General features: G+C 45.0%; 1 protein-coding gene across 5 annotated transcripts in view; it reads right to left on the reverse strand.

Annotated features, from left to right (window-relative positions):
* Positions 1-15,650, reverse strand: part of LOC126342775 (leucine zipper putative tumor suppressor 2-like) — a 1,028,822-nt gene that overhangs the window by 414,834 nt on the left and 598,338 nt on the right. The gene's annotated exons all lie outside the window — the stretch shown is intronic.

Here is a 15,650-nt window from a genome sequence, read left to right on the forward strand (position 1 = left end):
GAGACAGGCGAAATACCCTCAGACTTCAAGAAGAATATAATAATTCCAATCCCAAAGAAAGCAGGTGCTGACAGATGTGAAAATTACCGAACTATCAGTTTAATAAGCCACGGCTGCAAAATACTAACGCGAATTCTTTACAGACGAATGGAAAAACTGGTAGATGCGGACCTCGGGGAGGATCAGTTTGGATTCCGTCGAAATGTTGGAACACGTGAGGCAATACTGACCTTACGACTTATCTTAGAAGAAAGATTAAGAAAAGGCAAACCTACGTTTGTAGCATTTGTAGACTTAGAGAAAGCTTTTGACAATGTTGACTGGAATACTCTATTTCAAATTCTAAAGGTGGCAGGGGTAAAATACAGGGAGCGAAAGGCTATTTACAATTTGTATAGAAACCAGATGGCAGTCATAAGAGTCGAGGGGCATGAAAGGGAAGCAGTGGTTGGGAAAGGAGTGAGACAGGGTTGTAGCCTCTCCCCGATGTTATTCAATCTGTATATTGAGCAAGCAGTAAAGGAAACAAAAGAAAAATTTGGAGTAGGTATTAAAATTCATGGAGACGAAGTAAAAACTTTGAGGTTCGCCGATGACATTGTAATTCTGTCAGAGACGGCAAAGGACTTGGAAGAGCAGTTGAACGGAATGGACAGTGTCTTGAAAGGAGGATATAAGATGAACATTAACAAAAGCAAAACGAGGATAATGGAATGTAGTCAAATTAAATCGGGTGATGCTGCGGGAATTAGATTAGGAAATGAGACACTTAAAGTAGTAAAGGAGTTTTGCTATTTAGGAAGTAAAATAACTGATGATGGTCGAAGTAGAGAGGATATAAAATGTAGACTGGCAATGGCAAGGAAAGCGTTTATGAAGAAGAGAAATTTGTTAACATCGAATATAGATTTATGTATCACGAAGTCGTTTCTGAAAGTATTTGTTTGGAGTGTAGCCATGTATGGAAGTGAAACATGGACGATAAATAGTTTGGACAAGAAGAGAATAGAAGCTTTCGAAATGTGGTGCTACAGAAGAATGCTGAAGATTAAATGGGTAGATCACATAACTAATGAGGAAGTATTGAATAGGATTGGGGAGAAGAGAAGTTTGTGGCACAACTTGACTAGAAGAAGGGATCGGTTGGTAGGACATGTTTTGAGGCATCAAGGGATCACAAATTTAGCATTGGAGGGCAGCGTGGAGGGTAAAAATCGTAGAGGGAGACCGAGAGATGAGTACACTAAGGAGATTCAGAAGGATGTAGGTTGCAGTAGGTACTGGGAGATGAAGCAGCTTGCACAGGATAGAGTAGCATGGAGAGCTGCATCAAACCAGTCTCAGGACTGAAGACAACAACAACAACAACAACACTTGGAGCACAATAATCACGAATTCTCTTTCTTGATTATATGAATTGTATAAAAGGCGCCAAACATCACCATTATTACGCCACTGAAGTCACGGAGAATTTCATCAAAGAATGACATAGTCATACTTTTATGAGAAATATTTTAGCAATCGTTTTACATCGTTACCCTTGCTCATCATTCGTTCACTGAAAATGAGTAGATTCCATCCCTAAATTGTGGTTATTCAAGGGCTCTAAAACACACGTGTAGCATCCATCGTAGGATGAAAGCGTTTTTTGCACACTTTTTTAGGTGGTACAACAGGTGGATGACATACGGGCCAAATTATATGAATAATGTGGACGTTGCAACAATTTTTTTTCTAGGCCTTCAGTTTTCCTACTGAAGCATATTTGTATGCAAGTGCAGTGCCATATTAGGTAAAGAGAGTGCATGTTAGAACAAATTCTTGTTTCAGGAAAATCAATTTTCTCAGTGCCAAACATATACGTGAACAAATATCGGGCCAAATCAGAAAACAAGATTGCAACGCACTTATCAAAGTCTCTCAGTTTCCCCACTGCTGAAGCACATTACCGGGCATATGCAGTGGTAAATCAGGTGAATAGCGTGTGTAGTGCGGAAAATTCTCATTTCAAATATCATTATTTCTCCCTCGGTCAAATAATATTTGTAAACAGGTGCCGTACCAAATAAGGTGGGATGTTGTGAGAAATATTGTTTCAAGTCTCTCAGTTTTCTGCTACCGAAGCCCATTTGAAGGCAGGAATAGTGTGAATTTAAGGCAATAGAGAGGCTGTTGCAGCAGTTTCTTGTTTTAAGAGCCCCCGTTCCACCGCTACCATTGAGCACTTGTAGGCCGGTGCACTGTCATGAAGTAACAAGAGAATGGATTGCTCGCGAGCTTTGGTCGACTTCGAACGTGAGCTGGTGACGACGGGATGTCACGCGAGTAACGAAATGATCAGAGATATTTCAAGCCTTGTGAAGTTGCGCAAGTGAGATTTCGGTAATATGATTTTGAAGTGGAAACACGACGGGAAAACCACATCTAAACGAAGGCCAGGAAGGCCACGTGTACTCACAGACTGCGGCAGTCGAGCGCTTTGGAGCGTGCCTGTAAACAATCGCATGGCGTCAGCAGAAGGAAGCAGTCGTGGGTTCCACAGTGTTACCAGGTGCCCAGCTAACACAATAACTGTATGTCAGAAGTTAGGAATAACGGGGTACAATGGCCGAGCGTGACAGATTTCTGCAGTCAGTAAATAAATGCCTTGTGACAAGGGTCTCCTGTCGGGTAGACCGTTCGCCGGGTGCAAGCCTTTCGATTTGACGCCACTTCGGCGACTTGCGCGTCGATGTGGATGAAATGATGATGATTAGGACAACACAACACCTAGTCCCTGAGCGGGGAAAATCTCCGATCCAGCCGGCAATCGAACAAGGGCCCTTAGGATTGACATTCTGTCGCACTGACTACTTTTTTTATTTTGTCTTTGTAGAGAAGGGAAAACAATAAAAATAAAATTATAGTAGGGTTTCGAACACGGGGCACAAAATTGAAAAGCCTCATCGCTAACCATTTTCTTGTTTCCTCAAAAGCACTGGGACGCGACGGTAAAGGTGGAAATTCGCGAGGAGTAGGGGGTAACGTTGCCTCTACATTACTTAAAGCTGGAGACTGACCGACAGCTGCTGAGATGGCCGCTTTCGTTACAGAGAAAACATGTTCCTTCTTGCCCTGCATACGTAACAAGGATTCGGTAACCATAAACAGTTAAGTGGGAAGGAATATTCTTTTTAACGCACATGTCCACAGTCAGGATACCATCATAACACTGGAAGTGATGTTTTGCTGACCAGCGTTCCCATCGGATATGCCGTATGACTCCAAACGAAAGCAACGTGTTTTTAAGAAATGAATCGTCCACTTCAGGAGGAAGGTTATAAATCCTAACCAGAGTATATTCGAGTGCCGCATTTTCAAGGAGGACTTGATTATCGGAACAATCTCGATGTGTAAACAACATCTACATCTACATCTACATCTACATCTACATGACTACTCTGCAATTCACATTTAAGTGCTTGGCAGAGGGTTCATCGAACCACAATCATACTATCTCTCTACTATTCCACTCCCGAACAGCGAGCGGGAAAAACGAACACCTAAACCTTTCTGTTCGAGCTCTGATTTCTCTTATTTTATTTTGATGATCATTCCTACCTAGATAGGTTGGGCTCAACAAAATATTTTCGCATTCGGAAGAGAAAGTTGGTGACTGAAATTTCGTAAATAGATCTCCCCGCGACGAAAAACGTCTTTGCTTTAATAACTTCCATCCCAACTCGTGTATCATATCTGCCACACTCTCTCCTCTATAACGCGATAATACAAAACGAGCTGCCCTTCTTTGCACCCTCTCGATGTCCTCCGTCAACCCCACCTGGTAAGGATCCCACACCGCGCAGCAATATTCTAACAGAGGACGAACGAGTGTAGTGTAAGCTGTCTCTCTAGTGGACTTGTTGCATCTTCTAAGTGTCCTGCCAATGAAACGCAACCTTTGGCTCGCCTTCCCGACAATATTATCTATGTGGTCCTTCCAACTGAAGTTGTTCGTAATTTTAACACCCAGGTACTTAGTTGAATTGACAGCCTTGAGAATTGTACTATTTATCGAGTAATCGAATTCCAACGGATTTCTTTTGGAACTCATGTGGATCATCTCACACTTTTCGTTATTTAGCGTCAACTGCCACCTGACACACCATACAGCAATCTTTTCTAAGTCTCTTTGCAGCTGATACTGGTCTTCGGATGACCTTACTAGACGGTAAATTACAGCATCATCTGCGAACAACCTAAGAGAACTGCTCAGATTGTCACCCAGGTCATTTATATAGATCAGGAACAGTAGAGGTCCCAGGACGCTTCCCTGGGGAACACCTGATATCACTTCAGTTTTACTCGATGATTTGCCGTCTATTACTACGAACTGCGACCTTCCTGACAGGAAATCATGAATCCAGTCGCACAACACTTTTGAACCGACCCGGGAGAGAAGCCGTTCGACATGAACGGGATCATAAAACTTCAGAAAGAATGCATAAATATCATAAAGTAAGCAGTATCTACCTGATCAGGTGTAACACGGACCAACCAATCGTGAATTTCTAAAGAAACTGGTTGAAGAAGACGCGTACTCTTGTCAAAACTGAAACGAAAGTTGCTCGACGAGGAACAGACTTAGGAGACTCGAAAGACACCATGGCGCGGGCAGAAAACACCCCTGCCAAGAGGAAAACGACAACAAGCTACGCTACACAACTACGATGTGACTCCTGCCGATACTCCAACAAGACTGTGTAGCTTTGACACAAGCGGCGCTGCGGCACAAGCGGAAGTTAACGACGACCTGCTCGTTCGACGCCCAAGGCGACGCTGACCGCTGAGCTACAGGGGGCGAACTGTGTAGTCAGTGCTGCTCTGGGATAATGCCTTGTAGCAATTCGATGGAAGTGCTTGAGTTTGACGAATTCCTGAAGAACGATTCCGGCTGTCATGTGTAGTGCCTACAGTGGAGAACGGAGGGGGTGATGTTACGGTATAATGCGATTACTGTCTGGTCCCCCTTTCTGTTTAACAAAAGCGGTAAACGCGGAAGAACATCAACAAATGCGTACTGCGTTCAATAGAAGAACAGTCCCTAGACGATGGTTGCACAAGCATGATAATGCATCCCACCATGAAGAAGCATCTTTGAGGTAGTGGATTGTGGGCAATAACATTCATGAAATGATTTGGCCTGCCCAGTGCTCACGTAAAAACAAAAAACAAAAACAACTCTTTATAATAAATATGCTCTGAGAGAAAAATTGTGAGGCGTTATTTCATTATTTATTGAACAACCCTCGTATAAAGCTGTGAGGAAGTTGGTGGGATATGGGGGCAGAGAGGGCGGGGTTTAAGAGGGAGTCGCGACCCGACCGTAATTCTTCATAAGCTGTGCAGTGGTGGAAGTGTGCTTCAACACAGCGCGTTCCCGGTCGCTTTCTGATGGACGGCATTTGCCGGCCCTCTAAAGTTATCCGCGGGTAATTGGAGAAATAAACAGCACATCGGTGTGCTTTGGAAGCACGCTCCGTGAAATCAGAGAGGCCAGCAGAAGCGGTGCAGCGCGAAGCGTGGAATACGGCTTTCCGGTCGGCGGCCACGGAGAGCGTGACCGAGCGCCCCTCTGCTTCCTTCGCTGCGCTCCGGGCAGTCGAAGAGGGCACGGCCGTGGCCAAGGGGGAGGGGGCCATGGGGTCATGGCCCCCCAAAGACACTTTTAGTAAAGGCGTTTATATTTTTACAAATATCAAAATCGAGACATTTCTGCCAACTGTGGCAGGGGTAAAATACAGGGAGCGAAAGGCTATTTACAATTTGTACAGAAACGAGATGGCAGTTATAAGAGTCGAGGGGCATTAAAGGGAAGCAGTGGTTGGGAAGGGAGTGATACAGGGTTGTATCCTCTTCCCGATGTTATTCAATCTGTATATTGAGCAAGAAGTCAAGGAAACAAAAGAAAAATTCGGAGTAGGTATTAAAATCCACGGAGAAGAAATAAAAACTTTGAGGTTCGCCGATGACATTGTAATTCTGTCAGAGACAGCAAAGGACTTGGAAGAGCAGTTGAACGGAATGGACAGTGTCTTGAAAGGAGGGTATAAGATGAACATCAACAAGAGTAAAACGAGGATAATGGAATGTCGTCGAATTAAGTCGGGTAATGCTGAGGGAATTAGATTAGGAAATGAGACAATGTAGTAAAGGAGTTTTGGTATTTGGGGAGCAAAATAACTGATGATGGTCGAAGTAGAGAGGATATAAAATGTAGATTGGCAATGGCAAGGAAATCGTTTCTGAAGAAGAGAAATTTGTTAACATCGAGTATAGATTTAAGTGTCAGTAAGTTGTTTGTGAAAGTATTTGTATGGATATAGCAATGTATGGAAATGAAACGTAGATGATAAATAGTTTGGACAAGAAGAGAATAGAAGCTTTCGAAATGTGATACTATAGAAGCATGCTGAAGATTAGACGGGTAGATCACATAACTAATGAGGAGGTATTGAATAGAATTGGGGAGAAGAGAAGTTAATGGCACAACTTGACAAGAAGAAGGGACCTGTTGGTAGAACATGTTCTGAGGCATCAAGGAATCACAAATTTGGCATTGGAGGGCAGTGTGGAGGGTAAAAATCGGAGAGGGAGACCAAGAGATGAATACACTAAGCAGGTTCAGAAGAATGTAGGTTGCAGTAAGTACTGGGAGGTGAAAAAGCTTGCACAGGACAGAGTAGCATGGAGAGCTGCATCTAACCAGTCTCAGGGATGAAGACCACAACAACAACAACAAAAACATCGGTAAATGAAGCAGAACGGAAGTTATATCAGTAACACAAGACTTCCTAAGAACTACAAATTACGTTTAATACATGGATCTATCACTTGCTTGTGGATAGGCTTGCCCACGTGGATAGGCTTGCAGCCTGACCGCCTGGGTAGAATATCCGAACCAAACAAAGACGATCTTCCACCTGCTGTCAGTAACAAATCCGACACAGTTCACATGTAGAAGCGGCATACCATAGCACGTTATGTGAAGACAGGAAGGATACGTTCCTCCACTAAGAATATAAATAGCAGACTGTATCTGCAAATTTGGTTCAAACGGCTCTGAGCACTATGGGACTCAACTGCTGAGGTCATAAATCCCCTAGAACTTAGAACTACTTAAACCTAACTAACCTAAGGACAACACACACATCCATGCCCGAGGCAGGATTCGAACCTGCGACCGTAGCGGTCGCGCGGTTCCAGACTGCAGCGCCAGAACCGCTCGGCCACCAGCGGCCGGCAGACTGTATCTGCAAGCTGCATATAGTTGTACGTAGCTTGATGTAAACTTATATTGGTACACATTTGCCACGCCATGTTGATTTAACTGTGACATCTTGACACTGTGAGATCTTGATAATGCTCACGAGAAAGCGATCAGTAGACTTACTGTGAAAGTGACTCGGATTTACGTATGAGAGAGAATAACGAGTGACCCACTAGGGTAGCCGAGAACGCTAGTTCGGTACTCCCTGGAGTCGGGTAGGCGCGCCAGCCCCGGATCGAATCCGCCCGGCAGATTAATGACGAGGGGCGGTAAGCCGGTCAGCCTGGATGTGGTTTTTAGGCGGTTTTCCACATCGCGCTAGCTGAATACCGGGCTGGTCCCCACGTTCCGCCTCAGTTACACGATTCACAGACATTTGAAAACGTTCGCACTATTTCATGACTTACACTAGACGCAGACAGCTGGAGTACACTACTTCCGTCCCGGGGGGTTCGGGGTGGCGGCAGGAAGGGCATTCGGCCACCCTCTGCCATTAACACTGCCAAATCCGTCCTAACAAAGCCGACCCCGCGTTGGAGCGGGGCAAATGCCCGAGAAAGAAAGAAAGAAAAGAGAATAACGAGTGAACACTTCGTTCCTGAGAAAGAACAAATTTCAGAATACAATTGATTTTATCAGAACTTTGTTACTCTTATTGGTTGACTGCTAAACTTTTATACTGTGCTAAGGCATTTCAGCATCGTAAAAACTGCAGTTGCCAGAGAGGCAGGAGCATCTTGGACTGAAGCCTCGGCCAGGTGGTGAAGGCAACAGTCGTAAAATAAACTTTCCTGTCGCCTGTCGGAGTAGGCAGCGGCGTAAGAAGTTAATGTAATTCTAGCAGGACGGCTTCCAACTTCTCTGATACAGGTGGAAACGAATCAATGATACAGCATCTCTTCACTTACCTGCTTGCGCAGCCACATTCAGGGAACACGTGTTCGCAATCTTAGCGTAAATGAAATATTAATATTGCGTACGACATTGAGAGATTTTGTTGCTGTCATAGTTCTTAAAACGATTGGATAATACAGTTCATTCTCAAATTTTATGAAGAATTCTTTAAAAATGCTGCATTTCCCTGAACAACAATTTCTTTGAAGTTATCCCAAAGCAGTGTTCTAGGTGCCGATGTAAAAAAAATATTTTTTACTATGTTAAATATTTTGTATATTTATTAATACTCTAGGCATCTGTATCACGTAGATGCTAATGGTGCCGGTATTTTTGTGGGGGGAGGGGGAATGGGATGCAACTATAACTGAATCCTATATCTGTGACTGTTTCTGCATGCTGCATTTCTCCCTAGGGTCGCCAGCCTACCGACAGCGTTTCCTTTACCTATATTTCTATTTCAGTTGTTTGTCATAGGAGACATATATTGATCACCGACGCCACGTAGGTGGTGGTCTTACTCACTCCCTCGGGCTCTTCACGCTCAGTTCGTCTCTTCACGTCAGGTACCTGTTGTTGTTGTTGTCTTCAGTCCTGAGACTGGTTTGATGCAGCTCTCCATGCTATACCTACAGCTTTATATTTTGCAAAAACAATACGTTTTTCTCCAAATACATCAAAAGAGTAACGTTTCCAAGTCCGTCTCTCTTCTACTTATGCAGTGCCATACAGGTAGGCCCAAACTACGACAACTTCGAAGTCTTCCTATATTCCTTTGCAAAATACATAATCGATACATTCCTTCGCGAGATACATGATCGATACATCTGTGAAGAATAACACTAGCCCTTCGTACAGAGAACTAACGAGCAACCTGACATAGCAGTTAACACACAGCATTCGTGTGCGTTGGAAGCAATTTCTAGTCTCCCCCCCCCCCCCATTTCCAACTCCCACTTACCATTCTCCCTAAGAATTGCCTACATCATTTCACGCGAATGTCAGAAATTCATTTAATGCAACTCGTGAGAGGTGGTTACGTAGAACTTTAAAACTTGTTATCACAGATAATGTTTACTCCTCCGGTTCTTCATTAATCTTAAGTTACATAACTCTCATCAAGGATACAGTATACAGATACTACGTCAACAAAAGACCCTACAGACTTGATCGTTTAAAGCATTTACAGTCGCTCTCCCAAATTTTTATTTGATTTGGTGGAAGCATTCCATTAGTGAATTGTATACCTAGTAAGGTCAGTGATGGAGCAAAATTATCTATTTTGAAAAATAAATTAACATTATAGTAGCTCAGCCACGCCGGTCATCACTTCTCATCCTTATACCCTTCATAGGTAACTCGCTTTCTCCTTCTGTTTCTCCTTTCTTTCCTTTCCTTATTACTATAATTATTTATCCTTATTACAATATTACTGTAATGTAGAAGCATAACACGCCTCCTTTGTAAAATGAGATATCTCGTATAGTGCAATAATCTGATCAGTGTAAATCTCGGAATGAAGCAATACATAAATATACTGGGATGATAAAGCGCAGGATAAAACTTTCAAACCTTTGTGTCCAGAAAGAGTAGGGATTAATGTGACTCTATTTGCTGAGACCCTGCGACATCCATCACTGTGTTATTACTATGAACGTGGTCAGTATCCAAAATCGATAGCCGGCCGAAGTGGTCGAGCGGTTCTGGGGGCTGCAGTCTGGGCCCCGCGACCGCTACGGTCGCAGGTTCGAATCCTGCCTCGGGCATGGATGTGTGTGATGTCCTTAGGTTAGTTAGGTTTAAGTAGTTCTAAGTTCTAAGGTACTGATGACCTCAGCAGTTAAGTCCCATAGTGCTCAGAGCCATTTGAACCAAAATCGATACGTAATGTGTATGAGTGGGCAAAGTGTGACTTCAGAAAGGGCAAAGTAGTTCCTGTTACTGAAAGATCAGGCCGTCCATCAAGTGCCACAGAAGCATTGAAAGACTGGCATATGGTCATCTTAGTTGTGAATGCATTGTGTGTGTTCAAGTGGTTGTAATTGCTCTAAGCACTATGGGACTTAACATCTGAGGTCATGAGTCCCCTAGAACTTAGAACTACTTAAACCTAACTAACCTAAGGACATAACACACATCCATGCCCGAGACAGGATTCGAACCTGCGAACGTAGCAGGCATGCGATTCCATACTGAAGCGCCTAGAACCGTTCGGCCACAGCGGCCGCCCTGTGTGTGAGTTATATGTTTTTGTCAACATACAATAAAGGTGAGAGGAAATGAATTGCAACTGAAGTACAGTAAAAGATGGCAGATACGTATGCCTAGCTGATGACTGTGAGAGAGGACAAGTTACTCTCTCACCTATTTTCTGCATACAGAAAATTATTAAAGATTTTATTAAAATATGACACATCTTGAGCGACACTACAGAAAGTTAACGGCCTGACCAGACATTGATGGAGCCTGGTAGTGCACTAAAAGCATGAGGTATTTTTATGGTTCTTAGCTCATGGAAATAGCATGTTGGGAGTTGAAATCAAATGGCGGCGAGCCCATCCCTTAGTAAATCTTACCAGACAGGCCCACAGCCGTACAGGACAGACAGATGTAGATGTAGATGTAGGGCAGGCCCTCATCGAGACAGGTCTCCAACTGAACAATGCCGCGATACCTGCAGTGGCGCCAGCAGAAGGTCTGGGCTGGGGCGATGGCCTAAAGGAACGCATCTACACAGTGGAATCATAAACTAGGCATTATGTACAGAGCCACATGTAATAAAAATTCACAAGTTTTTGTGTTTGCCGAAAGTGCAAGTAGACCAGTGACACTCCCCCTGGCTGCCTCAGTTGTATAAGAAAAATCCGGCGTCTGAGAAATGGTTGGAGATCTTATTACACCTCATAGCTAGGACTAACAAGCTTCAAGGCACATGTGATTTACATAAAGATCCTTAAGATTGTATCTGTTCGCTTGTTGCCATGGGAAGTGACAGGACGTCAGAGAAAATTCTCTCTTCCCCCTCTGCAAAAACTTAAAAAAGTCAGTAACTGGCAATTTTTCTTTTTTTTCCAGAGACGCAGGTTTCTTATCTCTTGCCCTGGTTCAACTTGAGTTTGTGCTGTCGTGTGGTAGGGGACACTTAGCGCCTCTAGAGTCGTGTGATTGGCTCAAGATGGGTTGAAGGCAGTGTCTTTCGTGCACTTTGCGGGGAAATGGATTTTTTTTCCTGGAGAAATGTGAGGCGCTTGGGTGCAGAACTTTAGTCTGGAAAGCATTTCTGATCGAAGCTCTGGCATGTGCGGCTGGTACTTGCGACCTGTCCTGAGACTGACTTCACTTGTGAGTAGTTTGGATTAGGAAACCTGGGGTGAAGTTCTTACTATACCTACAGTGTGATTTCAATCATCTCGGACTACTCATTTGCCTAGGGTTCACTTATTCGTTTTTGGTTTACCAGTCTTGACGTTTGGTATCCTGGAGTGCTCTGCCGTATAAGTGGTCCTTGGTACGACCAGCGAACGGGTGTGTCACACATTGCAATCTACTGTGATTTCAGGGCTTTGGTAGAGAGTAAATTGCGATTTGTCTGCCTGATCGCTAGACCGTGAGATTTTTGCATTTCTTTCGTGTCCGTGACTCACCTGTGCCACACACGTCTCGCCAGGTGCATGTTCATCGCCACGCGAAGCAAACACGGTAACATACTGCTGCTCCGGCATTGTCAGGGCGTACAGATCTCAATCGCCTCTTGCTCTCACCTGCACATATGTAGAGAAACTACAATATTTTTGATGAGTCAAAGTCTGCTCAGTGTCACATCAATTTAGATTACGTTATCCACATTTTTAGGGCCAGAGTACTTGACTCACTGCACTACTGTGTTTGCCACCCGTGACCTTTGTCCAGTGTAGTCTTCAATCATCTGTTAATTGTTTAAGGTAGTCAATCAATAACTTGTTTAGCATAATTTATGTCCGTTTCAGGAAGAAATAAATGTTGTTAGAACACTAAAATTATACCAACATCCTCAGTCATTTTAAACAGTCCCCATTAGGTTTAACTTTCAACTGCACTTAAGAAGATGAGCAAGACATTCTGCAGCAATACATTAATATGTGCATCATACAAGTTTAGGCAGGTCACTGACCATATCCCACATATTGTGTACCATAAGTAGAACAATCACAGAAACGAGTGAATTGGGTGAACTAGGAGCACCTAGATGTGCGCTGTTTAAGTGTATAGGAAATCAAGGTTATGCACATACACTAACGAAATAGATACGTTAAACCGAATTCTAAAATAGTAGAATTAATGTGTAAGTGTGGTTACCAATAAATGGTACAAATGGCTCTGAGCACTATGGGACTCAACATCTAAGGTCATCAGTACCCTACAACTAGTGAAAACTAACTAACCTACGGACATCACACGCATCCATGCCAGAGGCAGGATTCGAACCTGCGAGCGTAGCGGATTCGATGATGGCAGATGCCGCCTTGGGCGTAGTAATGTACTGATAACGATTTAAACATCGTCCTCCAAGAGACAGCATGGTGAGATAGCTATCAGAGCGCCAACTGCCTATATCCTTCAGTAGGAAATGCATAGCATGGAGGCTCAGTGTGGTACAAATGTGTGACCATGCCACGGAGATGCACTGGCGGCCGATCGGAGTGGCCTTGCGGTTCTAGACGCTACAGTCTGGAACCGAGCGACCGTTACGGTCGCAGGTTCGAATCCTGCCTCGGGCATGGATGTGTGTGATGTCCTTAGGTTACTTAGGCGACTGATGACGTCAGAAGTTAAGTCGCATAGTGCTCAGAGCCACTTGAACCATGCACTCGTGCTTCCTACAGCCGACTGACCGAGTTTGAAAGAGGACAAATTGTGGCGGGATGATCCTTTTGGGGAATTAGCACACAAGCTGAACGTGCTCCGTTAGTTGCGCAACGATGCTGGTGGTCATGTGAACATCCTCACAAACATAGACGAGGTTCTCGACGTCCACGCAGCACAGATGTCCGCCAGGATCGTCATATTGGAGGGGCAGATCGTACAGCGACCATGGCATAGATAAGAGGGTTCGTGTGCCCAGACATGTCGATACAGCTGTTGCGAACCGGTTATTAGCTGTAGGACTACTGACACACTCTAGCCCGCCTAGACTGGTGCCTTTAGAGCATCGTTTGGAAGATGCAAGGGGGCGCCGAGGTCTTCGGTGACGAAAGCAGATGCTACGTGCACGCAAGTGATGGTCGTTTTCGTGTCTCATAGAGCACATTCGTTCAAGAAATACTGGCCCCATCCTGGGCCTTATGGTCTGGGGTGCGCTTTGCTACTAATTTCGTTCGCCGTTTGTGTCGCTGCTCGCAAGAAGTCATAGCAGGTCGTTGGTCTTTAACTACAGTGGGAACACGATGATTGATGCATTATGATTATCTATAGCTTTGCCTTTCTTTTTTTTTGAGAAAAGAGTTATTCTTAATGGTAATAGAAGGAAATGGGAAGGAAAATTAGGGTTTAATGTCCTGTCAACGACAACATCACTGGAGGCGGAACACAAGCTTTGATTTGTTATGGATGGCGAAAGGAAACCGTGTCTTTTTCGCAGAACCATCCCGACATTCGCCTTAAGCATTTGAGGGAAACGACGAAAAACCTGACTGGATGGTCTGACGGGGATTAGAAGCAGCGTCATGCCGAGTGCGAACCTTACCACAACGCCAGCCGAGACGGCGAGAGAAGTGGGAGGAACGAGTAGGGCAGTGTGCGGGGCGCGCGCTGTAGGATGGCGCGGCGAAACGCGCTCAAAGCTGCCGGTGGCCCGTTTAATTGGGAGGCGAGCAGGAAGCGGCTGGACCAGTCGCGGCGGGGTGACAGGCCGGCTTGTAATTTGGCAGCGCCTGCCGGCTGCTCCGCCCATTGTTGGCCAGCAGGCGGGCGCACAGTTAGCCGGCCGGCGTCATCTGCATACGCGATCGCCAGTTCGGATACCCACCGGCCACCGGCCACCGGCCACTGCCCGCTACACTACACTCCACCTGTTCGTATTGCCGCTTCCCGTTGTGTCGACCGGGTCGCCAAAAGCGGTGCAGCGAGACTTTTTGGCAACTTCACTGTTTAAACGCGGCGCTGCTCTGTTTCTCCAAAATGGCTCTAAGCACTATGACACTTAACATCTGAGGTCATCAGTCCCCTAGAACTTAGAACTACTTAAACCCAACTAACCTAAGGACAACACCCACATAAATGCCCGAGGCAGGATTCGAACCTGCGACCGTAGCAGCAGCACGGTTCCGGATTGAAGCGACTAGAACCGCTCGACCACAGCGGGCGGTCGCTGTTTCTTACCACAGTTCTAACAAGGTAAGTACCCCAGTTCGAACGGCTGAAACCGACTGGAAACGCGTTTAAAATATGATATTGCACCTGTTCGAATAGCTGTCAACATCATTCATCTGTAAAACTACATGAGCTAGCCCGAGTCTGAAGGTCAGCGTCCTAGCCCCAGTGCGCCGTAGCTGTACAGACAGTAAGAGTATGACCTTTGCACAGTGAAGTGCACGTACTGACTTGCTGAACCCAGTTAGTTCTGTGAACGTTGTCAACTAGCGGCGCGGAAATTTACGTCGAACTAACACACCGAATAATGAGGATGTACACTGAAGCGCGAAAGAAACTGCTATAAAGATGCGTATTCAAATACAGAAATATAAAAATGTAACTGTCGTGCGACTAAGGCCTCCCTTCGGGTAGACCGTTCGCCGGGAGCAAGTCTTTCGATTTGACGCCACTTCGACGACTTGCGCGATGAAATGATGACGATTACGACAACACAACACCCAGTCCGTGAGTGGAGAAAAATCTCCGAGCCAGCCGGGAATCAAACCCGGGCCCTTATGATTAACATTCTGTCTCGCTGACCACTTTTTTTTAAATTTTTTAATTTATTATTTTTAAATCTCATTTTGTTCGTGTTTGTTCGTTGCTTCTGCTCGTGGCGGACGTCGCAAGACACCGGTTTCAATTCGTCATTGATCAATCAACTCAGTTTTTTTTTATTACAGAGGGCAGCTAACCCTCTGACCGAACACGCTGAGTTAACCGTGCCGGCGTACCAGTCAGCTACCGGGGCAGACTACAGAAATATGTACAGGCAGAATACGGCACTGCAGTCGGCAACGCCTATACAAGACGAGTGTCTGGCGCAGTTGTTAGATCGGCTGCTACTGCTACAAAGGCAGGTTATCAAGATTTGACCTTGGTGTTATAGTCGGTGCACGAGCGACGGGACACAGCATCTCTGAGATAACGATGAAGCGGGGATTTTCACGCATGACCATTTCACGAGTGTGCCGTGAATATTATGAATCCGGTATGTTAGGGCGTAAAGTCAAGTGCCGGAAACCCAGTCCGAAACAAGAGAGGAGAGAGGGGTGTG

Source organism: Schistocerca gregaria, chromosome 1 (genome assembly GCF_023897955.1).
Source record: "Schistocerca gregaria isolate iqSchGreg1 chromosome 1, iqSchGreg1.2, whole genome shotgun sequence".
Lineage (NCBI taxonomy): Eukaryota > Metazoa > Arthropoda > Insecta > Orthoptera > Acrididae > Schistocerca > Schistocerca gregaria.